The sequence below is a fragment of the Numida meleagris genome, chromosome 1, assembly GCF_002078875.1.
Source record: "Numida meleagris isolate 19003 breed g44 Domestic line chromosome 1, NumMel1.0, whole genome shotgun sequence".
In the NCBI taxonomy this organism is placed as follows: Eukaryota; Metazoa; Chordata; class Aves; order Galliformes; family Numididae; genus Numida; species Numida meleagris.
The window spans coordinates 107,827,592-107,853,263 of record NC_034409.1 but is presented as its reverse complement, the minus strand read 5'-3'; positions in this window follow the sequence as shown (position 1 = coordinate 107,853,263).

Below are 25,672 nucleotides of genomic sequence, written 5' to 3'. Positions count from 1 at the left end.
TTTGGAAAGGCACTGATTTCATTTGCCTTTCAGATGGCATCTTGGGGTTTTTGCACAATGGCAAACACCTTCTAGGCTTCAGGAAATGTCTGTGTGCTTGCCCAGTACAGCAAAAATCACTAGGCAGCATGGTTATTGATTGGTTACATCTATGCTGTACGCAGCAACTCATTGATTCAAATGAGCCAGGACTAAGATAAGCAGCTAAGGAATGTTGAGGCAAAAATGTGCAACAGCAGACCTTTTCAACTTGCCCAGGAGAAATTAGGGGGATGCTGCAGTCACACACTGATGGCTGCAAAGACATAGCTGTGGCTTCACAGCACTTAGCTTGTTGCATCCTGTCTGGAGATGGCAGGCCGCATGGCAATGCTTCCTCTGAGAATATCTTCTGAAAGGGGCAAGCTTCCTTCCCAAGAGCAGGGCTTGGTCTCTGGGTTGATGTCAGGCTGTAGGTAGCATTGCCTACAGCCCTCTTCTTTATCCTCCCTTTTCCGTTAAATCAGTGCTGTCCATTGGGAATGATGCCACATCTTCCTCTCTCTGAAGAGATAAAAGTTCCCTCACAGTCACCTACACCATCAGAATTGTAGAATCATAGAATCATTAAGGTTGGCAAAGACCTTTAAGATCATCCAGTCAAACCATAAGTCCATCCCCATCATGCCCAATAAAGATGTCCCTCAGTGCCACATCCACATGGTTCTCAAACACACCTCCAGGGATGGTGACTCCACTACCACCCTGGGCACCCTGTGCCACTGCCTCACCACTCCTTCTGAGAATGAATTTCTCCTAATATCCAGCCAGAACCTCCCCAGCCTGCCTCTTGCTCCCTCAGTGCCAGGACTCTTTTTACTTGCAGCTCATTGCATGGCTTCTCTCACACCTTCTTCCCCCAACACCATCCTTAATACCCTGTGCAGCAGAACCTGTCTCTGTGGGGTATAGGCCCAAGTGTTGCAATGGAGACCAGGCTAGTTGAGTTGGTCCTGAAGTCATCAGGCTTCCTCATGCCATGTGAATAACCAAATGCTGAGGATCTCACAATATATGGTGGGCTTGGCACTTGTCACAACACACAGCTGGCCGTGGCAGGATTTCTGCCTTGACCCGCAAAGAAGATCCTTTTGGCCCACTACATAAGTCACAGATTCATATAATTATTAAGGCTGGAAAGACCACTAAGACTATCTAGTCCAAACGTTAGCCCATCTGCACCATGCCCACTGACCATGTCCCTCACTGCCACATCTCCATATTTCTTGAACACCTTCAGGGATGGTGACTCCACCACTTCTCTGGGCAGCCCGTGCCACTGCCTCACTGCTCTTTCTGAGAGTTTTTTCTTAATGTCCAACCTGAACCTTCCCTGGTACAACTTGAGGCCGTTACCTCTCGTCCTATCTCTGTTACCTGGGAGAAGAGCCGACCTCCACCTCTCCGCAGCCTCCTTTCAGGTGGTTGTAGGGAGCGAGAAGTTCTCTCCTGAGCCTCCTCTTCTCCAGACTGAGCAATCCCAGTTCCTTCAGCTGCTCCCCATAAGACTTGTGCTCCAGACCCTTCACAGCTTTTTGCCCTTCTTTGGACATGTTCAGTCAGCCTACATTTGTATTTGGTAAAGTAGTCAAACAAGCTGCCCAGAAGAGGCTCCTTGATGAATCTCCTTGAAGAGTCTCCTTGAAGGCTTAAAGACTCTGGTAACCACATGTAGCCAAGCTGATTTTGTGTTGACTGTAGCCCTACTTTCAGGGGGCTTGGACTACATGACCTTCACAGATTCCATTCTGTGACTCACTGTTGTTCCATGGTCTACAGCCTCTGCTGTGTTCTTCATGGACAGAAATGCTGTAGCCTAAAGGAATTGCTTTTGACAATATTCAAGTGGGCAGTAGCTCTGTGTTTTTAAGAAAATAGATGGGGATACTAACTTCAGTGGCTTCATTTTGTTGCATTTTGCAGAGTTGTCTGAAACTGCTAGCACCTCTTACACAGGCCTGAAATACAGAGCCACAAATCCCTGTTCCGCCTCCTGTGAAGCTCTTTGCATTACGCACCTCCCTGTAATGGCACATCAGCATAGGGATGCTTGCGAGGAGATAACAGGTGTACCACACACTCAGCTGATTGCAATGAGATAATGAAGAGCCAGTACACACGTGCTGTCTGCAAGAATCAGATTTCATCATGGAAACTTCTCAGTTGTTGTTGTTTTTAAATAATCCCTATCTGGGCCTGTCTTCCCTTTCTCCCCATCTGTTTCATATCTGTGGCAAAGAAACAAAAAAGTCAGTGTTGGCAGTGGGGAGGAAGGCCCCATTCCTCATCAACAAGCCCAGCCAGCTCCAAATCCTGGCCTCTGTCTTTGCTTCACCTTCACCATTAGGTGTTTTTTTTTAAAAAAAAACTTCCATGCGGACTCATTAACATCACTTTTCCCATCTGACCCACTTAGGGATCTGCGTCACTGCTGATGTTTCAGCACTGAGCAATCTTTCCTCTTTTTCTCCCCACTGCACTCCTCTGCATCTATCCCAGCCGGGGGGGGGAGGTGGGGTGGTGGTGGTGATGGGATTCCTGCCTGAACGGTGCTGTCTGTGCGTGCATAGGGATCGATATTTATAGGATCCACGTCTGAGCGGGAGCTGTCCAGGAAGAGCCGCGCCACATTTGTGTCAGCACCTAATGGGGCCCTTTCCACCTCTGGAGCCCGATGTGGTGAGTGGATGCTGCCGGCTCAGCGCCTGCTCTGCACCGTCAAACAATGCTGCTTTTTTTAGACTGACAACCTATAATACCGCTGGTGCTGGAGAGAAGTGATAAAGGTAGCATTTCACTTTGCCAGGCAGAAACTGCCTCTCTTAGGAGAACTTGGCAAAAAAAAAAAAAAAAAAAAAAAGGAGGGGAAAAAGCACAAAGCAGAGTGCGCAATTGTTAGCAGCAATGACGTCCGTGGTCACATAATCTCTCCTGAGCTATGTTTCGAGCAGGATTGGGTGACAGCATTCAAGGGAAAGTAAGAACCAGCCCCTGAAGGGTTGCTGGGTCCTGTTAACACAGCTCATCACCCTCCAAGCTGGAATATTACTCCGCAAATTGCACATGAAAAGATAATTATTTCTAAAGCACCAGCTTGTTGTAAAGGATGACCACCAAACATGCAGCTTCTGGGAGAAAAATGGTGCTGCCAGAGAGGGGACTGTGGCAGAAGAGGGCCCCCAAAGCCATGTGTTTTCCCAGCTCTGCACCTGCTCAGCTTATGTGGGGGAGGCAGCGGGCAGGAGCAAGGGCTGTCTCCTGCTGCCAGCTTGGAAAACAACTCCAGGCTCCAATGGGAGACCAGGGATCTTTCAGTTTCCCACATTATCACCTGTAATGGAGGAGCAGCTGGCCATATTAGATCCTCTGGCTGTAGTTTTGCAAGGCAAAGCACTGGGCAGTGAGAGATGCCAGGAGTAGTTCGGCTGGTCCTACCTCAATCTGCAGTGCTCCTCCATGTTGTGCAATAGGACACCAGCCCTCTGTGAGCCAGCTCAGAATGAGGACGGAACTTGCTTTTGCAAGCTTTTGGGTGGTTTTGTTGGCTTTTTTTAGTCGAATTGACTTCCTACTGGTCTTTCTGGACCACTTTCTGTGGTCCTGGCAGGAGCTGGGGATGGTATGTTGCAATGTGGGGATGTTTCCTGGAGAGGCTTTGCATGAGCATTATTTTTTTTTTTTTTGGCTGAAAACTTCATGTGACAGGCAGTACAAGCAGCAGAACATCTCAGCTACAACCTCTCTTGTTTCTGCACCCAGCTACAGCCACAAGGGCCCAGCACTTCTCAATTGACAGCCTACCCGGAGCTGGTGCGAAACCAGGAGGAGGGCTTGGGCTCTTGGCTCCCACATGAACCATGAATGCTGCAGACAGAATTCTTAGTTCTACACTCAGAAAGTCCCTTACCTGTTGCAACTCATAGCCAGCTCTACCCCAGCTATGAGGCTCAGAGGGGACCTTCAGGCTTGTGCCTTCCTTCTCCAGGCCTGGAGCAGCTCCACTTTGGGGCTTTTGGGACTTCCACATGAGGCCGTCACTTTCTCCTAGTGGGTCTCTTCTGTAAGCTACACAAGCTGGGGCTCACATGACATGCTTTTTTCAGGGTACATTGTGACTTTTCCCATGGCTTGTCCCAGCAAGCCACTTAAAATCATAGAATCACAGAATCATTAAAGTTGGAAAAGAGCTCTAACATCATCTAGTCCAACTGTCAGCCCATCACACCATGCCCACTGACCATGTTCCTCAGTGCCACATCCACACAGCTCTTGAATACCTCCAGGGACGGTGACTCCACCACCTCCCTTCACAGCCTGTTCCAATGTATTGCCAATGTATTCTCTTTCTGAGAAGAAATGTTTCCTAATATCCAACCTGAACCTCCCCCAGTGCAACTTACTTAACTTTACTCCAGCCTCATCAGATGCACCTCTCTCCATGTATCTGGCAGGTGAGGGCTCTCCTCACCTGCCAGACCATGCCAGGCTCAACTACCTCTTTCCAAAACAGTGTTATTTTTCTTGGAGGTCAAACAACTTTGTTTCAGAATTTTTACCCCAGTCATTGAATGTAGGACTGCCATTCACACAATTCTGCTTTTGCAGGTAGCCCTCTCTCTTTGCCCAGATTACTTTATTCACATCAGAAATGTACTTGAAAAAGAAAAGGCAACAGAAAAAGTCCATTGACCCAGAGTCCTCTACATTATAAGATCATTTTTTGTTGTAGTAACACAAATTGCATATGTGCTGCATTCTGCTGGAGAAACTACCTGCCAGTGAACAGCCTGAAAATTTGCTGTTCAGGGTGGGGGATTGCTTGCTTGTAACTGGATATTTTGGTTATTGTTTGCTCTCTTTTTTTTTTTTTTTCAAGTTCTGTTTTTTTTTTCTTTAGTTTTGTTTATGGGAGCCATGTTTATCATCCCTGGATGCTGGACATTCTCTTGCCTCCTAGCTGTTGTGACCTTTCTTTGGTTCTACTGTGGGACCTTTCAAGGCTTCAGGTCACAGGAGAAGCACTGATCAGCTTGTTTCGGGCTCAGGTGTAGGAGTGAAGCTGCAGAGGGAAGCTGCAGGCTATTGATCTGCTAAGATCTGAATGAACATGATCTTTGAGCTGTAATTATATAGCAGAAGAGTTTCTGCAGGGCAGGCAGAGTCAGCATTTTGAATCGGACGTAATGTGCCTGCTTCCTGTTACTGTAAATTAGCTGTAAACGCACCTTCACTTCTCATTTTACAGTGCTCCCTATCAGACATCTCTGCCTTCACTTGGTGAGCGGAAGAGTGGTACAGAGCACAGAGAAACTAAAAACAAGGAGACAAATGTTGCTGCATCTTCTTTGGTGGCCCATAGCTGAAGCAGGCAGGTGGTTTAGAGACAGCAAAGATGGGTAACGCTGAGGTACTCAATGCCTTCTTTGCTGCAGAATTTGTCATCAAGATCTCCCAAGCCTCTTGCTTAAATACAAGATGGAAGAGGGAGAAGAATAACCAGGGATTATGAGAATTGGGTCAGGCAAATCTTGAGAGACCTGAATCACACCTGTCATCTTTGACAGGTTGTAGAGATCAGCGGAGACTGCCAAGGGCCAGAGAAAAGCAAATGTTGTACTCATTGTCAGAAAAGATTGAAAGAACCAGGAGACCACAGCCCAGTTAGTCTCACCTCAGTCTCTAGGAAAACTATAGAGCAAGTCCTCTTGGAGGATGCTCCTGGGCACAGCAAGAAGAAGGATGCTGGGAACATGCAGCAAGGATTGACCAAGGCTAAATCACACCAGATCAACCTGACTGCCCATGGTGTTAAAAACCCAGAGGGAGCTGTGAGAGAGGAGTCAGCTCCTCCATTTCCTGGGGACTGAGCAGAATTGACACTCATGCTCAACTCAGGTAATTTGAGATATTCTTGTCAGTTAATTCCCTGCCACAGGCCACGTGTTCCTGGAGATGCTGAACTGCTGTAGTGCATGGTCGAGGAGGTGCTCCAGTATTCTGTATTTTAAGATTGTAGCCAGCAAAACTGATATTATTGCAAATCCTTTGGTTTTCTCAGTTGCTGTCCTGCTGTGGATGTGCCTCTACCTACTGGACATTTTTCCCGTCCTAGAGCACAGGATGATTCAACTGGGATGTGTCCAATCACTGTTGCTCTCTTTCCTTCTCCTTCTGTGATGGTGGCAGACGAGGGGCCTGGTGAGCCATTTCATGAGGACTGTCCATAACTCAGTCCTGTAAATGTACATTTCCAAAGGATTTGAGTTTTGCAGCACCTAAGGAGCGGTGGTGCTGTTGGACTTGGCCATGAGTCTTAACAGGTGGCCAGCTTGTCAATGAGCAATAGCAACTCTGCCAGAAAATCTAGGGCAGCGTCTCACCTTACCAGGAACAAGTGCTCAGCTGGTTGTGGACACATGAGACTACAGCTCTTGGACACTGTAGAAGGCCTGGGAGCTGGGATTTCAAAGGAGATATACAGCCCTATTGGTTTTCAGACCAAATTTTTCCATGAAAAAAATGGTCATCTAACAACAAAAAATTTCAGACATGAAAAACCAACAAATAATAATGAAGTGGTTTCCCCTCATAATTTCATACTTCAGGGTTGGAACTTTTGTACTTGCACATAGGATATGTTCCCCACAAATATTTCAAAGCTTAGCTTTCTCTCTCTCTCTTTTTTTTTTTTTGTAGAAAAACAAGAAAACTGCACTTTTTAGGGGACCGTTGCAGCCAGTTTCCCACGAAGAGAAATATTTGTATATAGCTGCAGTCCTTTGTGCTGGCCATTATTTACTATATGCGAATAGACAAAAGAAAGTCTTAATTTTCAGAGTGTGAGTATTGATGTTGTAAATTCTATCAGGGCTTTTGCATTTATTGCTGTACATTGTTTGCATAGTGTCTGTGGAATCCTGTATCCTTGCAGTGAATATATATGTGAATAAATCAGCAAGCACTAATTGCTGAGGCTTAGTCTGTGGGCTCAGGGTTACTGCTGAAATTGTGAAGGCAGGATCCGGTCCAAGAAGATTTCTGAATTAGGTTGTAGTGAAAAAATGTTGAAACTAGCATAGTTTGGCACCAAAATGGAGCATTAAATAGGGTTTCACAAGGAGTTTTGACAGATTTCAGGGAACTTCCAAGGCTCAAAGCTTCCCTGCATATCTCCAGTAGCAGGATCAGGGCAAAAAGCTGAAAGTATGTTAAAGAAAAGCCAGCCCCTCTTTTCTGATAACATGACATTTAGTATATCTAGCATTTGGCTAGTGCAATTGCTGTCTTGGACATATCTACAAGAAGGATGCCTTTTGGATTATTGCTCCTGGCTCTGAACTTTGACAGTAGAATTTCTCAATATACCAAATAAATCCTAAAAAAAAAAAAAAAAAAAATTTACCCTGTGCTGTATTATCCATGGATGTGGGAGGTTTGTCTCCTTGAGTAAACCACTGAAACTGCTTCCCCAACAGATTTACCAAAACCTCTACTTTAGGCAAAAATGGATCTCAGCAAGCAGCTGGACAATTCCTGGTTACCAGGGTGAGTGATGGGGTCAGCATCTCTGCATCACCCACTGCTCACAGCCTGAAGGACAGATGCAGTGCTGGTGTATGAGTGTGCCCCATGCCCTGTGAACATGGCCAGAATGCCTGCCCTGGGAAAGCACATTATAATATGGATTATTACCCATAACAACCTTCCTACTGCAGGGAACCTGCTTTAGCAGGGTGTTAGACATGATGATCTCCAGAGGTTCCTTCCAATCCTTGCAATTCTATGATTCCTGTGATGTCCTGTCTCTTTTGCCTAAGGAACAAGCCCCAGTGGTGGGAGTGGGGCTCTGAAATGCAACCATTGCACCTGCCGTTCCCAGTGTGTCCCCAGTCATTCATCATGTGCCCCAGGAGCAGTGCGCTACAGCTGGGAGCAAAGAAAGCAAAATGCTGCTGTCCTGCTGCACAAACTGATGAGCAATTTGCATAATTGGGGCAATGCTGATGGCATGCTAAGCATCTCCTTTGGGTACATGGCATGCTGTAAAGGATGCTACTAGAGCTCCATGGCTTTTTGCCAAGCTTCTTTTCAGTCTCATCTGCGACAATTCCTTCACTGAGTTTTTTCTTTGTGTTACAGTTCTCTCACCACTTGATTCTAAATGTTTGTACTGCATCTCATTGAAGCTCGAGTTGCTTTTTAGCTATGGTGCCCAAAAGCTTTCGTCTGCTCCTTGCTTTGCTCCAGGGAGGTGCTGGAGGGGAGGAAGGCAGCCCTAGTGCTAGGACAAACCCCAGATCCCTCCAAAAAGAGAGGACTACCTCTTGGAGCACATCCCCTCTCTGCAGCCATGTTGAACATCTACCTCTGATGGAGCACTGTGGTGGGTTGAGTGAGCACATGGGTGAGGGCAATGCATGTCCTTCTCTTCTCCCATCCTTGAGGAGCTTACCCAGGATCTCTTCACTCTATATATTGCTCCAGCAATAATGCTTTACGTTTTATAAATTCATTTGGAACATTTATGATGGTAGTTGTTCCATCTGTCGTAAGGGCCAGGAAGATCTGTGAAGATCTTAGCCTGTCCTTCGCATTTGGCAGTGACTCATCTGTTCTGCAGGCTGACTGGTAGCCTGCTGCTGGCCTGAAGCACAGTCCAGCAAGAGATGCTTGAGAGCTGGCATCCATGTCTGCACATGATGTACAGTGGAGGAGGAAGGCTCCCAGCTCCTGTCATGTTGCACTGCTCCATCACTTGGCCAGTTGTGACCAGTGACACAGAAAGGCAGTGCCCAGCCGACCACCAGCAAGCACTGGAGCAGGGCTGTGCCAAACTCAGGGGTGATGGCTGGAAGAATGGTGCTCAGCCTGGTCCTGTAGCAGCGTGCTGCCTGAGACCTGGGCTGAGATAGTAAAACGGGAACCTTAAGGCTGTGCTGTTTGTTTTTCAGCCCCCTCCAGCAGGATTATAGCATGTGGCTACACTTCTTAGGCGTGTGATAGGATTTTCTTCCTGAATTTCATGCCGAGTTTGAGCTCACTAATCTTCCACTCAGAGCATGACAGACGACTTCCCACATCACCAACTCAAAATGTTAATCCCACTCTTGGATGCAGCCTTGCAGTGCCTGCTCATGGTGCTCTTCCCATCATCCAGAGGCTCCCGAGGAGGTTGTGCTCTGTCCCCCTCACAGCCAGCCCCAGAGGCCCCCTCGCCCTTCCCTTGCTGTCCCAAAGCTCCTGACATCAGCAGACGTCGGCGCAAAGCGGCTCAGGAGGCGGCGTGGAAGGATGAAGGCGCAAAGCCAAAAATTGAATTAGCACTTATTAGGCGGGCAGCTGGTGACGCTGGGGAGTGGCCACGTGTGAAGCGCTGGGTGCCGCGTGTGCCACGCTGGCTGCCATAGCACATGTAGCGCAGCGTCCCTCCACCCCAAACCCAGCAAGGGGCTGAGAGCATCCCTGACCTGAAGCCTCAGGGGGTGCTCTTGGCATCACAGCGTGCGTCCCCACACCTCCCCTGCTTGCAAGCAGTTGCTCACGGTGCTGTAAGCAGGTTTATTAGCCTCGGAGAGTGTGTACTAATTGCATTACTAAGCATGGGCACAGCCAGACGTCGGGCACCAGAGGTGACAAAGCTCCACAGAGGGATCAGGTGGGTTTACCCCATTCTGTCATTTTTAAATGTCACCCGCAGCCCCAGACAGTCTGACACATCCTGTCATGATGTGGTTTGCAGTCCATGCTTAATGAAAAATACCTGGTTGCTGTTGGTACTCCTAATAACGCTGTATCTACGGCTAGACGTAAGTACTGATTATTAATTCAAGAGGTTTCTTCTTCAAAGAGCATGGAAATCTCCTTTCTTTCTCGTTGCCTGCTCATCCTCCTTGCAGGTGGTGTGCATGGTGAGCCAAAAGAGTGCTGTTTCACTGCTTCCCACATTTGTTAAAAATGCTGACCATCCCAAATACACCATCCTAATATTGAATATTTCACAGTGCTGCATGGAAACATGCTCCTCAAAGACAATACAGTGCTAGATGCTTTGGCACTGGAAAATTGAGAGGGCTCAAAATATGAGATCATGGTAGAAGAGGAATGGGAGCCAGAGATGGGAGCTGGCCCAGAACTCCTGCCTTTGGGTCTTGTGGTAGTGCTGGATCTCAGATGCAAGTAAGTTCTCCTGGAGAGCTCTCTACCATCAAGACCTGCATGGGGTGGGCTGACATTTGATGGAGCTGGTGCAACATGAAGGCTAACCACGCTGCAGAACCTGTGGAATGCTAGCAAGGCTTCATGACTCCTCACTGGCTTGCAGAGTAAGCTGCTCTTATCTACCATGCAAACACCCCTGCACCTCCCACTAATCCCTGGCTTGGTGTGCCTCATTTAAGCCTCCAGCTTTGTCTTGCTGCTCAGAAAAGAGAGATTGGGGCTGCAGCCTGCAGGGGATAGGGATGGGGCCACACTGGCAGGCCATACTTTTTCTGTTTGTGCTCCTGGCCGGGATCTGAGCAACCAGCTGCAAAAATGCTATATGGCCGGCCAGGATGGCTCCTCAGGACACCAGTTCCATTCAGTCCTGGACTGCAGGGTTTCAGCGCCTATAAATTGTTTCTCACTGGAAAACAAATGTTGTGAGGAGCAACTGAGGGAACTGAGGGAAGTAGGGCTGTTCAGCCTGAAGAAGAGGAGGCTGAGGGGTGATCTTATGGCTCTCTACAGCCTCCTGAAAAGAGGCTGCAGCAAGGAGGTGTCAGTCTCTTTCCTCAGGTAACAGCGATAAAACATGAAGAAGAAAGGATCTGAAGTTCTACCAGCTCACAGCCAGAAGCAATGCAAGAACTTTTCTTTTCTTTTCTTTCTTTATTTATATTTTTCTCTACCACCCAACGTGGTCTGGCCCCAGTCAGCTGAGCACAGCTTGGCTAAACAGGCAGGGATCTTCTAGAGTAACTTAGCACCCTAAGAACACCCAGCCAGCCGATTATTTCTCATTACGGTCAGATTTAGTACCTGACTCAAACGGTCAGAAGTAGATCAGCATCACACTGCACACAGCTGTTGATTAAGCAGGACTAAGGGGCCAAACACCCCCACTACACTAACGTCTCACATATCTCCTCGCCCCTTGTGAAGGGGAGGTCAAAGAGCAGATCTCCAGGCAGTTTGGAGGAGGGCAGGACATTTACCTCTTGCCAGAACAGGAGACTCAAGCAAGTGACTTTATCCCAGTCCCCTGCTCTCTTATCACTGGGGTACAGTGGGGATGAAGGACAGGCTTGGACAGCTAAGATGCTGGAACTGAGTGAAGAAAAATGTTTCCAAATGCTCCTGGTAAAGAAAATTGATTTCACCTTGCCCTCACCAAAGCCATTTTCCGTAGATAAAATGAACATAGCTTCTAAAATAAATAAAAAGAAAAGAAAAAGGAAAAAAATATATAAGTAGAAGGTTCCCATCTTGTAATTCAGGAGCTTCTGTACCATCTGGGGTGCTGCACAGGGAGGAGGGAGCTCAGCCCTGCAGGACCCATGGCTGCAAAGCATTAGGCTGGTAAGCTGAAAGCCTGGATAAAGCTCTGTCCCTGCTTTTGCCCAGACGAGTTGGGAAAGCATGCCTTTATTTTCCAGAGACAGTCCTACTAAAGATTCAGCCACAGCTATAGGCTGCAATTGGCTTCTTTGTTCCTTCTTTCAGTTCCTCACAAATGCAATCTATTACCGATGCCACGCTTTCCCTTTTCCAGTACATTATGGGGTTTTATCAGCTAAGCTTTTGTTTCAGAAGCTCTATCAGCTAAGCTTTTATTTCAGCTCCCTGTGCAATGAGCTGGGGAATAAAGGTTAAAAAGACCAACTCCGAGCCTATCTGTGAACGGAGCTTGCATAACCCGGGAGTGCTGACGTAACCGGCCAGGCAGAGGAGCGCAGTGCCCACTGAGGGCAACCCGTGGCTAACTGGCTCCTGCGGGAGCTGCTGCCGAGGCTGCAGGCTGAAACAGACCCTGAGGGAAGTTCATTTGGAGCAGCAAGGGCTTTTTTATTGGTTTTTAGAAGGAGCGTTCTGTGCAGATCGCCTGCGGGGTCTTTGTGTGCCTCTGTGGAAATTAGGGAAATAAACAAGCCTGGAAGTGACTGCTCATGCTAGAAATCCTTTTGCTACTGTGTATCAGCTCCAGGCAGGTCCCCATGTGGATCCTGAGGGCAGAGCTGCGGCTGTCCCCTCACTGTGCACGGGAGCTTGTGACAGGAGCTTCAGGTCCACTGGGGACACTCGGCATCCCCTGGCTGGAAGCCACCGGCTGGGGTCTTTAGGGCAAGGAAAGCCCAGTGAGAGTCCCATGAGCCCATTCAGGGCCACGGGCTCAGGGTCCTTGGTTTAATCCCAAGATAATTCTCATCATACTGTGGCTGGTCTGGGGTTGGTCCTTGGCCTTCAGTTCCTCCAGCACCCCACTCTGTGCCAGCCCCCTAACCAGAGGCAAGGCACATCTCAGCCCCCGGCCATTGCAAGGGGCCATGCCAACACATCACAATCATGACACGACTCTCAGAGCCAAGTCGCATCCTTTCAGTGCATGACTTCTTGGCTACTGATCGACAGAGATGCTTTCTTGCCCAACATTTGTCACTCAGAGACCCCATAAGAGAGCCATAAGAAGCCAAAGCAGAAGCCTGTTGGTTTCCTCTGGAGAGGCACAAAGGGTTGGACATCATACAGAGCAGCAAATCTGTGCTGCCTGAGCTGGTCACTGTCACTGCCCACTCACTGTTGGGAGAGGGCTGCTGGCCTGTCTCGCCACTCCTGCTGTTGCTCTTGAGGGCCAAGCTCTTTTGATGGCTTTTCTCTCACCTCTCATCCCTGCAGAGTACTGGTTGCAAGTGGCTCTAGCATTCATCAGGGATTTTGAACAGAACCAGAGTCAGTCCAACTGTCAGCCCATCCCCACCACGCCCACTGACCATGTCCCTCTATGCCACATCCACATGGTCCTTGAACACCTCCAGGGACATGAGGCAATGGACACAAACTAGAACACAGGAGGCACTGAACACCAGGCAGCACGTCTGTGCTGTGCAGGTGACAGAGCACTGGCACAGGCTGCCCAGAGGCTGTGGAGTCTCCTCCTTGGAGATCTTCAGCAGTTGCCTGGACATGGGCTTGGGCACGCTGATCTGGGTGTCCCTGCTGGAGCTGGGGTTGGGCCAGATGGACACAGAGCATTTTAGCAGATGATTGACATCCAAGTTACCCAAACTTTTGCTCTCTATGCATACGCAGTTAGTACACACACAGCAAACTTCTCCAGGCTAAAGGAATATCATATCACAGGAAAATGGTGATTCAAGAGTAGCTTGGCTGGTGTTGTGTGGCAGCAAACAACACAGCTTGTGCTGTGTTTTGTAACAGGCTCAGGAAGGTGCAATTGTCTGAAGGCAGCGTGGGAAGTGCACATTGTGGTGCCACTCAGCGTCTGAGTTATGGTTTAATTGCTGAGAAAACTTCCTCAAGTGAAACTGAGGTAGGCACAACTGAAAACAAGATGAGAGAAGCTGTCTCTCCCCTCTTTATGACTGGGTGAACTTAGTGTTAACCAGCCTGCTGCCAGGAATGGGCAGAACAGCAGGGAGGTGAGGAACCTTCACAGAAGGGAACTCTACCCCAAAGACACCAGATCTACCCAGGGGTAAAATGGGCAGCAGCTGATGGGTTGTCGTTACACTGACCAATAAGGCTGAGAATCAGTGTGTGGGGACATAAGACAGCAGCAGACCTTGTGCTGATCACGGATCTTCTTCCTCTCTTCTGGAAGAGCAGCACCCAGCACTCAGATCTGCTGGGTATTGGCTCAGTAAAGGCTTGTAGGTAGTTTAAAAAGCTGCCCTGTTCTCATAGAGAGGAATCACTGTTAAAATGATTTCAAATCTCAGTGCTCAGGCTGGCTGGAAATGATTGAGGACAAGAAAAATGGAGTGAAGTGATGTGGAGGCCCTTTAGGGCACTGGAATTGAGCTGGCTCAGTGGAGGAGAGATTCACTCAGTGAGTGAGTGCAGATGTACTTCCCCTGCACTGGAAAGGTCTGCAGTTATCCTCTAAAAACAGGTAGAAAGAGATTGCCATACATTTACTGTATCTAACACTGTTCCTTATGCACCTTAGGGGTGTTTCCGTGCAAATTCTCATCCATTCTCAGACTGCTGTGCATCAACATGATATATGATCCATTCTGCAAAGGGGATAGGACACATCCTCCATAAAAGCAAAAGATGTCACAAATGTGTTCCTTTTTTATTAGTTTGTTTTGTTCTGTTTGTATCTGACTCATCTTGAGGGCAAAGCAAAAGGACCCAAAATGATGAGGGTTTTTTAAGGAGTTCGCACTCCATCCATCCTTCTCTCAAGCAAGTGGCTTGGAAAAGAAGCAGGTGAGTTTCTTCACACATCTGCACCCGTGGGGAATTTCATAGGGGCAGAGCGAGCTCAAACAGAACCTTTACGACCTTCATGCACCCACTCCTGCCAGCACGCAGCCTTTTGCTGTGGAGCTGTGCACTGTACTTTGCATGCTGGGTTGCTCCCAGGCTGTGAGTGGCTGTCCTCTTGGAGACTGAGAGATGTGTCCAGCTTGTAGCTTGGAAAAGCTGATGTCTCTCAGCTTCCCACAGAGGAAAAACAGAGAGGAACGGGCTCTAAATAACTCCAGAATGAGCTCAGGAGAGCCAGAAGATAACTGAAGGGATGGCACTGAGTTCATTTCCCAGCAATATCAGCCATCTGTTGCTTCTTCTCTGCATCTTTGCCTTCTTTGCACTCAAATACACAAGTGCACTTCGACATGAAAAGGTTTTAGGTCTCTGAAATGGGGAGGAGAAGGAAGACAGATTTTTTTCTCACTTGAAGTTTTAAAGCCACCTCCATTGTGCCAACCAAAGGAGCTGTGAGTGTGGGAGAAAATAAATGTAATGCTGTAAAAACATCTGAACTGCAGGAATATTACACCCATAAAAATACAGCCCAAGCTTATAAAATTTTAACGGCAGCAGTATTAAACATGCAGAGAAGACCAACAGAGAGCAGAAGGGAAAGCAGTAAACAAAAGAAGAACCTTGCTGGAGAAAATACACAAAAGCGTGTGGCTTAGCACAGGTGATCTGGGCATCAACCCAAGATGAACTAAATACTCTGAGGCCCCAGTGTGAATTCAATGCCTTGTCTTGTTTGTCAGCGGCAGCCATTGGGTTAGCAGGGGGCAATGGGAAATGGATGCAAAGGCTGGAATTTATGAACTGGGAGAGAAGCAGAGATAAAAAAAGAGAACATCGGGTCAAGGGGAGAAGATCCTCCCCTTGACCCAAAGTGATGTGTGAAAAGGACTGCTATTTGCAATTGCAAGGCTGGCTTCTTGAAGCCATCAGGCTGAAGGCTGTGGATAGGACGAGAGCCAACATGGCAGCTGGGGTCAGAGAAGGAGCAGGGAGTGGGGACAGCAATGGGTGGCAATGGGCCACCGAAGCACTGCTAAATAGATGAGCCAGCACATGCTAAATTGAAGGAAGGAGAGAACAGGATTACTAGCTGTAGTCTGCACCTGACTTGCTTGAGTCAGGGCATGGGGGAGATGGGGACCGTCTGGTTCCCTGCTGCCAAGCAGGAACACGCTCATTACAGTAAGGTGTTGTGGAAGAGATTTAGTCCAGGTCAGGAGCCAGCCAGTGTGTAGAAAGCGGGCTGTGATTGGAAGGGCAATTTAGAGCTGGCAGTATGTTCCCAGCGGAGTTCATCAAGGAGCTGTTTTGGATGCTGTCTTAATTCGTGTTTTCTTTAAAAGACCCGAGCAGAGAGAGAGGGGATGACGTGAAGCTGGGAGTCACTGTGAGTACTGATAAGGGCTGGAATATGACGTAGGAGGAGCTGACTGCCCTTAAGGATGAGACTGAGACAAATGGATGTAATTTAGCAGGAAAAAATATGCTGCCATGTACTTGGACACTAGCGTCAAGAATTTCTGCTATAAGTTGGCAGCTTATCCGCAAAGCAGCAGAGATGGATCACTCAGGCATGAGATGGCTCAGAGCCACAAGCATCTTGTGGCTACAAAAAGGCAAATGCAAATGGAGGTGGCGTCAGCTAGGATATTTCCAGAAAGGCCTGGAGAGTGAGGCCAGGGGCTGAGGGCTCACAGAGACCTTGGCCGCACTTGGGTCCATGCCCAGGCTCCTGGGATCTCCTCTTGTGCCAGACCTGTCTTCTGCCCTCACCCAATGGACCCCAACATCTCCCCACATCTCGGGGCTGTGTGGGGCCATGCCTGCCCCCGCAACCTCCCCATCATCTGATGCATCCGCTAGGCAAGGAGAAGAGTTATTTAGGCTTGAGGACAAAGTTGGCCTTTGAGCAAATGCCTCTAAACTGTTCCTTAACTATGTTTAGATGAGAAATGACAGAATTAATGACTGCTGAAGGAACTAAATGCTGAGAAGGCCTTCCTGCAGGAATCCTAGGGGCAAAGTGCTGCCTAGTTTTAGGCTGGAGCTTTGTGAGGCTATGAAAGGGATTGCGTACTATAACTGCGTGTGACAGAAGAAGATGTGACAGAACAGCCCAGGAGATCCTGTCTAGTCCTATGATTTTAAACACATTTCCTGTAAGCAGAATTATCAAAATCGATAGAGCAGCATGCAAGGGCACACAGATAAGCACTGGTATTAAATGTGCTCATAGAATGAATCATGGCCAGGATTTGGAGGCAAATTAAAAATGGTTTATTTCAGATACGTCTTTTGAAAGCACCTCCATGATCTTGAGGAGAATCCAAAATTTGAAGCTTTCATGGTGTCACGGTTTTGTGATTTTCGGTTATTGGTATTCCACATCATAACATCATGTAGTGGATATATCTGGTTCTCAGAAGAGAAGGACTACTACATTCCCCAGGGTACTTTGCTCCTCTGTTACCATTTTCCAGCCGGAGGGAAAAGATAAAAGCTCACAGTATAAAAACTTGCAGATCATGAGACCTCGTCCCTTTTTCTGCCGTCTCTCGTCTTGGCAGCACCTCGCTCTCCAGCCATCTTATCGTCGGTAGTAGAGTAAGGCCTACCTTGATTTTGGGACATTCTCTCTCTCTGTATTGGATTTATCAGCTTAAATTGTAATTATATTGTATTATAGTGTGTTGTTTGGCATTCCGATATCTTATTTAGTAAATTAGTTTGTTTCTCCTCAGATTGTTGCCGCTGTACTTTGCTCTCAGGGCCATCTCCTTACCCTTTTCCCCTTTTCCCTTTTCCCAGGGCGTGGGCCCGTGGATCCCCCGTCCCCTTCGTCACGGAACCGGGCCAAACGCCCGTAAACCGTTGACACATGGCAAGGCAAGAAAAGGAAGCCAGGACAGACAAAGCCACTGCCTCAAAATGCCTCCTTTGAAGGGCAGTGCAGATCTCTGCTGCACTCCTGCAAAGGCAGTGCCAGTGCAGACACAGCTCCTGCCCATGTCAGCTGTCCCACAGCCTTGAAGGGACCTCTGTTCCTTCCAGGACTGCAGGGACTGGAGGGGGCTCTGGACCTCTAGACACTAGTCCAACTTCTGGTCCCCTTGTGTCACACTGTTTTGGAACACAAAGACCAGACCAGCCTCTTCTTCTAGCTCATTAGTCATACACATAGGTGACAAATCAAGCAATCACAGGAAACCACCTGAATGCTACCTTCCTCAATTGTCTGCCCCCAACACAAAGAGAATTTTTATGGTGCTCATTTGGAGTCAACTCCAATTGGCATCAATGTTCCAGTCACACCCTTTTTAAACAAAACAGGCAGTTACAACCAAAAGGGCAGTGACTAGCTTTACTCTTCACATCCCCTGAGTAAGGCCAACATGTGTTGAGGTGAGCAGGGTGGTGATGATGGACCCATCTAATAGCAGTGGTGTCTCTTGTGAGACACTTTCATTAGCACATGTGTTGTCAGAGTGTGGTTTGAGAGGGGACCCTCTTCCCTCAGTTGCCTCCCATACCCCGCTTCCTGAGGGTGTCCTGATGGTCAGCCTAACCTCACCTTAAGGACAAATGTGAGGGTATGCTGGGGACCTGCAGAGGAGAAATTCTGAGACATGTGATTGCACTGAAAATAGTGGTTGACTTTTCCGGTGCTGAAGAATGGTTTTCAGAAAGCCTTAGCTGTCCTTTTATAAATGTGTGATTTAGTTTTTTTTGTTCCAACAGTGACAGGACTGTCAGAGAAGGAAGGGTAAATGGAGAGTAATTGCTATACCATGCAGGAGATCACCTTTTGCCTCAGGGCTGCATTTTACTCCCCTCTCTTCAGTATTCTCTGGAGTTAATAGCAGGATGTCTTCAGTCTTAATGCTCCAGGATGCTAAAGCCCCTACTGAGCATGACTTTTCAGCCACACCAAAGGTTGCACTTCTCTTTGCCTGGAGATGTGGAAATCTGCCCCCATCACACCACTGCCAGGCTGGCAAAGCCACCAGCCCCGCACGTCATTGAGGAGCTCAGCAGAGCAGATCTCCAACTCTCCCAAGCCTGTCTTCCCCAGGGGAGTGAGACTGGTTAAATACCTACCTCACTGCTTCTTGCCCTCCCCTACCTTGCTGCCTGCCCTGAGGGTGCAGGGCAGGCAGGAGTACAGAGTGAGGGATAAGGAGACCTCCTCAGACCTTCTGTCTAGCACTGACTCTCGTGTGCAGGCAATGAAGGATCAGGGGCTGAGTATCCTAGCTCACACAGCACTCTGTCCTGTCGTGGCTGGAAATAAACCATGACCTTCAGGGAAAAGATGCAGACTAATTCCACTATTTTTGACCCTTTTAAAGGAGTTTGCTTTTTTCCCTCATGAGTGGAAGGACCGATTTAAAACAGAGCATCCAACTCACTCTGGCCTCTAGATTACTTTTAAAGAACTGGTCCTATGAGAATCCTTCAGTCACATCTGCATCCCAATCTTCCTAGTGCAAGGCAGTTTCTTCCTCCCCTCCTCCTCCTCCTGACCCTGCCTTGGGGAACTGCCAGGTCCACAATATGTGGTCTGGAGTACTGCATACAGACCTAGGGCCCCCAGCACAAGAAAGATGCAGAGCTGTTGGAGAGGGTCCAGAGGAGGCCACGAAGATGATCACAGGGCTGGAGCACCTCTCCTATGGAGAAAGGTTGAGGCCGCTGGGCTTGTTCAGCCTGAAGAAGAGAGGGCTTCAGGGAAACCTCATTGCAGCCTTCCAGTACTTGTGGGGAGCTGATAAACAGGAGGGCAGATAGTGATAGGACAAGAGGGAATGGCTTTAAACTAAAAGAAGGGAGATTTATGTTAGATGTGAGGAGGAAATTCTTTCCTCAGAGGGCAGTGAGGCCCTGGCACAGGCTGCCCCATCCGTGGAGGCACTCAAGGCCAGGTTGGATGTGGCCCTGGGCAGCCTGAGCTGGTGGGGGACCCGTGGCAGGGGTTGGGGGCTGGATGGGCTTTGAGGTTCTTTCCAACACAAACCCTTCTGTGATTCTGTGATTCTGTGATTCTAAGTGATGGCATAAGGGAGTCTGGCATTAGGGCTGTTGGATGATGGGTGCTGGCATGGAGGTGGCCAGGTAGGCTGCCTGCTCCTCCTTCTTTCCATGCTTGGTCTGTATGCCTCCCAGCAGCGAGCTGACAGATAACACAGGAGAAATTCATTTTGCTCCCCTGGCCTGGGAGTGGCAAAGAGGTGATAGGGGCTGAGAGCCACCTCGGAGAAGCAAGTCCTGGGCAGAAGAGGTGCAGTGAGGCATCAAAGTCGGCAGGTTCAGACTGGAAGCATGTGTGTGCTCATGTTGTGAGGGTCATTAACGATCAAAACTGCTTCCCGCAGCCCTTAGGTCAGGACTGACTGCTTTTCCCCGAAATTTATTGGATCTCCAGAGGGAGTTCTGGGCTAGATTCACAAATCACAGACTGTGTTCAGTCAGGGGTCACACTAGTATAATGGCTCCTCCCAGCTGCCAAATTTATGGCTGGTGTCAGGGGGACAAATAACTCCTGCAGCAGGCACTGCATTCCAGAGGGAGAGCTCCTGGGGCACAGTACACTTGCCTGGTTCAAACTTCCACTCCCTGTGTGAGCACTCATTCCTTTTGTGCAGAGACTTCCAGTTTTCTCCCCATGAAATGAGCACAGCAAAGGCTGTAAAGGGGAGGGGAGAGTCTTTGTAAAGTGTTAACCCCAGGGGTAAATCTTGAGCAGGATGTGCACAGTTTTGGCTGTGCAATTGTCATTGACGTTAATGGGAGTCATGTGGCTAAATAACTGTACTGGAAGCACCCTGGTCCCCAGCTGCCTGAGCTAAAAAATAAAAATAATAAAAAATGCAGAGGGGAAGGAACAAAAAGGTTCTGTTCTCCCACTGCAGGAGGTCAAGAGACCTGTGGCAGAAGCAGAAATGTCACTCATTCCTCACCCATTGCTGTGCAGGGCAGCAGGGAATAAGCACTGGCGATGCTGGGGGACGGCCAGCAGGTCTCTGGGCATATGTTAGTGTAAATTTTGAATTAGAGCCTCCGAGGGGATGCAAAATGACAAACCCAGCCATCTGTGGGGTGCTGGCTGCCAGCAGAGCAAAGTGTCAATTCTTTCCCATCCGCCAAAGGATGCGGCTTTCTGCAGTCAAGGCAGATGTGTGCATCTCCATCCCTGCCACATGTGGGACCCAGGGCTGGGGGCACAGGCCCCCTCAGGCCCAGGGCACTGGTGGGTACTGTTTGCAAACCTCCTTCAGTGGGGAACCAGGTCCTGAGCTGCCTCTTTTGTTTCCTCCTAATGGATGCAGCTCAGCAGCACCAAACATTTCGGGAGAAGATGGTGTTTTATAAACTGAGCTCTTAGTGTGAGCGTGTGTAAATAAAGCAGTTGGTGAGGGTGTTTACATTAGCACTCATGCTGGAAGTGCTCAGATTATCTTCCTTTTCAGCTAAATTTGAGACCAGTTGGGGCTGGGAGTACCACTTTAACAATTACTGTTCTCACTGCTGTTCAGAGGATGGGGGCTGTTATCTCCCATGGAAAGCTTTATTCAGCAAAAGTTTCCCTCGGTCCAATCGTATTTTCTATATTTGGGGTTCCTGCAAGTCTGGGCACGACATAAGCGCTGGTGGCTGCTTAATCAGAGGGCCCTGATGAGGCTCAGTCATCCTAAGCCCGTCATCAAGGCCATGAGTCATGTCACAGGTGGGCTCCAGAGTGATTCAAGGACGAGATGCTCCATCCCAATGCATTCAACGATATTATTACCCAGAAGAAAACACATTCAAAAGAATAGTTTCTAAGCCTTATATCCCACCTCCTCCACTTGAGCCAGGGCAGCTATGTGGTTATCTGCTTGGAGGAGAGGAAGATGCCTTTTTTTCCCCTTGACATCCTCTTGAATTGTAGAATCATAGAATATCCTAAGTTGGAAGAGACCCACAAGGTTCATCAAGACCAACTCCTGGCTCTGCACGGGACCACCCAAAATTCAAACCCTAAGACTGAGAGTGGTGTCCAAACACTCCTTGAACTCCAGCACCTTGGAGCCATGCCCACTGCCCTGGGCAGCCTGTTCCATGCCCACCGCCCTCTGGTGCAGACCCTTTCCCTAACCCCCAGCTGCCCCTCCCCTGACACAGCTCCATGCCGTTCCCTCGGGCCCTGTCGTTGTCACCAGAGAGCAGAGCTCAGTGCTTCCCCTCCACTCCCTGTGAAGAGCTGCAGCCGCCATGAGGCCTCCCCTCAGCTCCTCTGCTCTGGGCTGAGCACACCGAGGGGCCTCAGCTGCTCCTCACACACCTTGTCCTCCAGACTTTTCCCCATCTTTGTAGCCCTCCTTTGGATGTTCTCTAATAGTTTTATGTCCTTTTTGTACTGTGGCACCCAAAACTGGACACAGTACTCAAGGTGAGGCCACATCAGTATAGTGCAGAGTGCGACAGTCCCTTCCCTTGACTGGCTAGTAGTGCTGTGCTCTTGACGGATACAGTTGGCCTTCCTGGCTGCCTGGGCACACTGGTGACTCATGTTTAGATTGTTGTCAACCAAGACAGCCAAATCTCTTTCTGCAGGGCTGCTCTCCAGCATCTCATCTCCCAGTCTGTACATGTATCCAGAGTTGCCCCCTCCCAGGTACAGAATACAGCACTTGCTCTTGTTAAACTTCATGCAGCTGGCAATTGCCCAGATCTCCAATTTGTCTCTGCAAGGCCTCTCCACCCTCAGCAGCTCCTCCTAATTTAGTATCATCAGCAAATTTGCTCAGAACATCTTCTAGTGCTGTATCCAAGTCATTTATGAAAGCACTGAAGAGAACTGGCCCTAAAATGCGGTCTTGGGGAATGCCACTAGTGACTGGCTGCTAGCCTGCCATAACATAATACCCTTTGAGCCCAACCCATCAGCCAACTCTTTACCCATCACCTTATGTTTTTGTCTAGCCATGTGCTGGACATTTTGCCCACAGGGATACTGTGAGAAACAGTATCAAAAGCTTTACTGAAATCCAAAAAGATAATATCAACTGGCTTCCCTTGGCCAACTGGATGGGTAACCTTGTCATAAAAGGAAATTAAGTCAGTTAAACAGGACCTTCCCACTTGCTTGCTATCTACCCAGGCTGGATATGAGAAAAGGCTTTCCCCTGCCTGTCTGGGACAACCAAACCCTCTGGGGAAAAAGGGTACGGGACAACAACAGTGCTGCTGCTTTGATGGTAAGCCAAAGGGAAGGCACAAAGCCCATCTAAAACCAGCTGTGGAAGCAAGGATAGCCACGTGTGATTGATGCTCAGCTGCTGGTGTGGGTGGATCGGTATTGCTGGCTGCAAGCAGCTGTTTGAGAACTGTGTGCACCCATTGTGCCCTGTAGCAGCGGTTGAAGGTCAGGAGGAGCTTTATGGCAAAACTTTCCGTACTGGTGAATATTCACATAAGGGTGTCTCAGGCAGTAGCATTGGTGGTCACTGCATGCACACCATGGGTTTCTGAAAGCCACTTCTTGAGAAAATAATATGAAAACATATGTTTGCGCATGCCACAGGGAAGCAAGAATGCCCAGCTGTTCCCTTTATGGTCACAGACCCGCTGTTCCTCTCTCCTTCTTTATCAGACTGAGAACAAAGGAAACATTTCCGCCTGCAATCCATTATCTGAAATATTTGTGCTAACTCCAGTGTCAGCATTTCAGTAGTGAGAAGTAAGGAACACCACAGCCCATCAAAACAAACTGGAAACTTGAAAATAAAGGGTTCTTAGCCTGGAGGAAGCCTCTTTTGCTGCACAATAAACAGGCATGAAAGTAACGCTATTTTATGCTGCATGTGTCCATATTAGGATGTGTGCTTACGCATATGCAAAAGGATGAGACCAGCAAGGCAAACAGCAGGGATAAATTAATCTCCTGGGTATAGCCTAGGTCTGCACCAAGATCTGTGGGGATTTTATCACTGATTTCACCCCATGTGGCAGTAGAAGCTCTGCACTGCTGGAAAGGGGAAAATCTCTAAGGATGCAGTGCTCACCTCTAGCCTCAGGAGGACCAAAGATGTCAGAAGCTGTCACAGAGTGCAATTTATTTTATAGCACTTGTGTGACAGGCGCCATCTCCTAGTGAGCCCTGCACATTTAGAGCCCAGGACAACTAAGCTAACTGGCATTGTAGGCAATGGGATCTGAAAAATTATTCCATTAAAAAAATAAATTAAAATGTTAAACCTTCCCTAAGGATAGGCTTCACCACACCACGGGTGACCTTCAGAGAAGCATGGGAAGCTGTTCCCTTAAGCAAGGAGTAAGGGGCACTGATGCTTATCATGAGCTGCACGCATGCTGATCCTGCTCTCTCACTTATGCCTCTTCCACTGTTCTATGGCTGAGACCATGGCAGGCACAGGAATGTTTTTGTCTGAAAAGATAAGGTATTTTAATGGGATGCTTAGCGCCTTCCACCCAAGATTTCAGTGTCGTACCACTTTGTCTGGCACATGAGCCCCCAGGCATGGTACCAGCATGAGAGCTGTACTCCTCTCCCCCGTCTCTCTTCCTTCCCAACCCAGCCAGGGGTGGCTACAAGTCAGTTCCTCAAGCAGAGCAGAGAAACTCCTGAAAGGTTGATCTGGATGAAACTGAAGTCCTTCTAGGCTTTCATTAGAGGGTCTTTGTTCATGGAAACTCAATGGGAGTTGGTTGGTGGCCATCAGGTTGTCCTTGGGTACATCTCTATATGACAGAGATGGTCACCCAGCCACCCAGTCACCTCACAAAAGCTGAACACGGCTAAAAGTACTGCCTTTGGGGCTCATGGCTCCACTGGCACAAGGGAAAATGTGGCTGTGCCATGTATCAAAAAGCCAAAATTTTCTTGACCTTCCCTTTAATTTTCTTGAACTCCTGTCTTGGTCAAGACAAGGAAGGATTTTCATTTGCATTTGACTCATTCAGTAGCAGTCTCACTAGCATAATCTTATTTTGAAGATGAAAGTGTTTGTTTTATATAAAAATTCATGGAAGTGGCAGGCTCGGCAGAGTGAGCATTGGCTCTCCTACCTCCTCACTCATCTCTTGTCCCTTGTCAAACGTGTGGCAGCACTGAATGGGCACAGAGGGACATCCAAGCAGCTACTGGGTGGGGAGAAATATCCAAGGTGAAAGGCTTGGGTATTGACTGAGGAACATATGGCAATCTTGAAACATTTGACTTTCCTCTGCTTTGTATTGACTTTCTCTTTCTTCTTACGATAACAGGTAAGAAATCATTTCCTGCATTTCCACTGAGACAGCTCTGCTGTCAGCAGACCCCAGTTCTTCTGGTCTCCTCCTCCCTCCCTTTTTCACAGATTAGCTTCTCACTGAAATGGAAAATTGTCTTCAGATGATGTTGGCAGAGGCAAGGCTGACAGGAAGACAAATCAGGCAGTGGGCACAAACCATAAATATTGTTTAATACTTATTTCAGTTTGTGTTGCCTGACTTCTGGAAAATTATATATAGCCTTAAAAAACATAGCTGCCAGAGAGCATATGTGATGGTGTGTCAAGGGTTGTGCTTATCTCTCTCAGCCAAAGTAATGCATAGGCATCCCCAGAAAATGTACAGAGAGGCACTGGAGCAATGGTTGCTGGGCCTTGCACCCAAGCTCAAAAAAATCTGGGGTCACACTAGAAAGCTTAGGATAGTTTTCAGCCTTTCAGAGGTTGTAGGCCCTATGGAGGGGTATACAACTTCAGAAAAGTCACAAAGCAGACAAGTATTAACAAAATTGCTGCTCTTCATCCTGTTTTCTAAGATTGCATGGACATTAAGGCCTCCTAACATCTAGCAGAAAAGCACCAATTTAGCAAGTTGAGGCTGAGGACTGACCGCAGTCCTGATCATTGGAAGAACTGAGGTTCACCAGGTGAAGATGAGTAGAACGCCCTTCATCAAGGACTGCCCTCATGTGGGTGGAGAATAACTTCCATAGTGAAAACAAGGACAACAACAGGGATATTACAGAGCATTGAACTGATCTCAGTCACTCACGCACTCCCTCAGAATAATTGTTTCAGTAAAGAATAATTCCAAGTGGGATTGTAAAAAAGAAAGATATATAGGTTAGATCAAAGTCTTCCATGAGAGC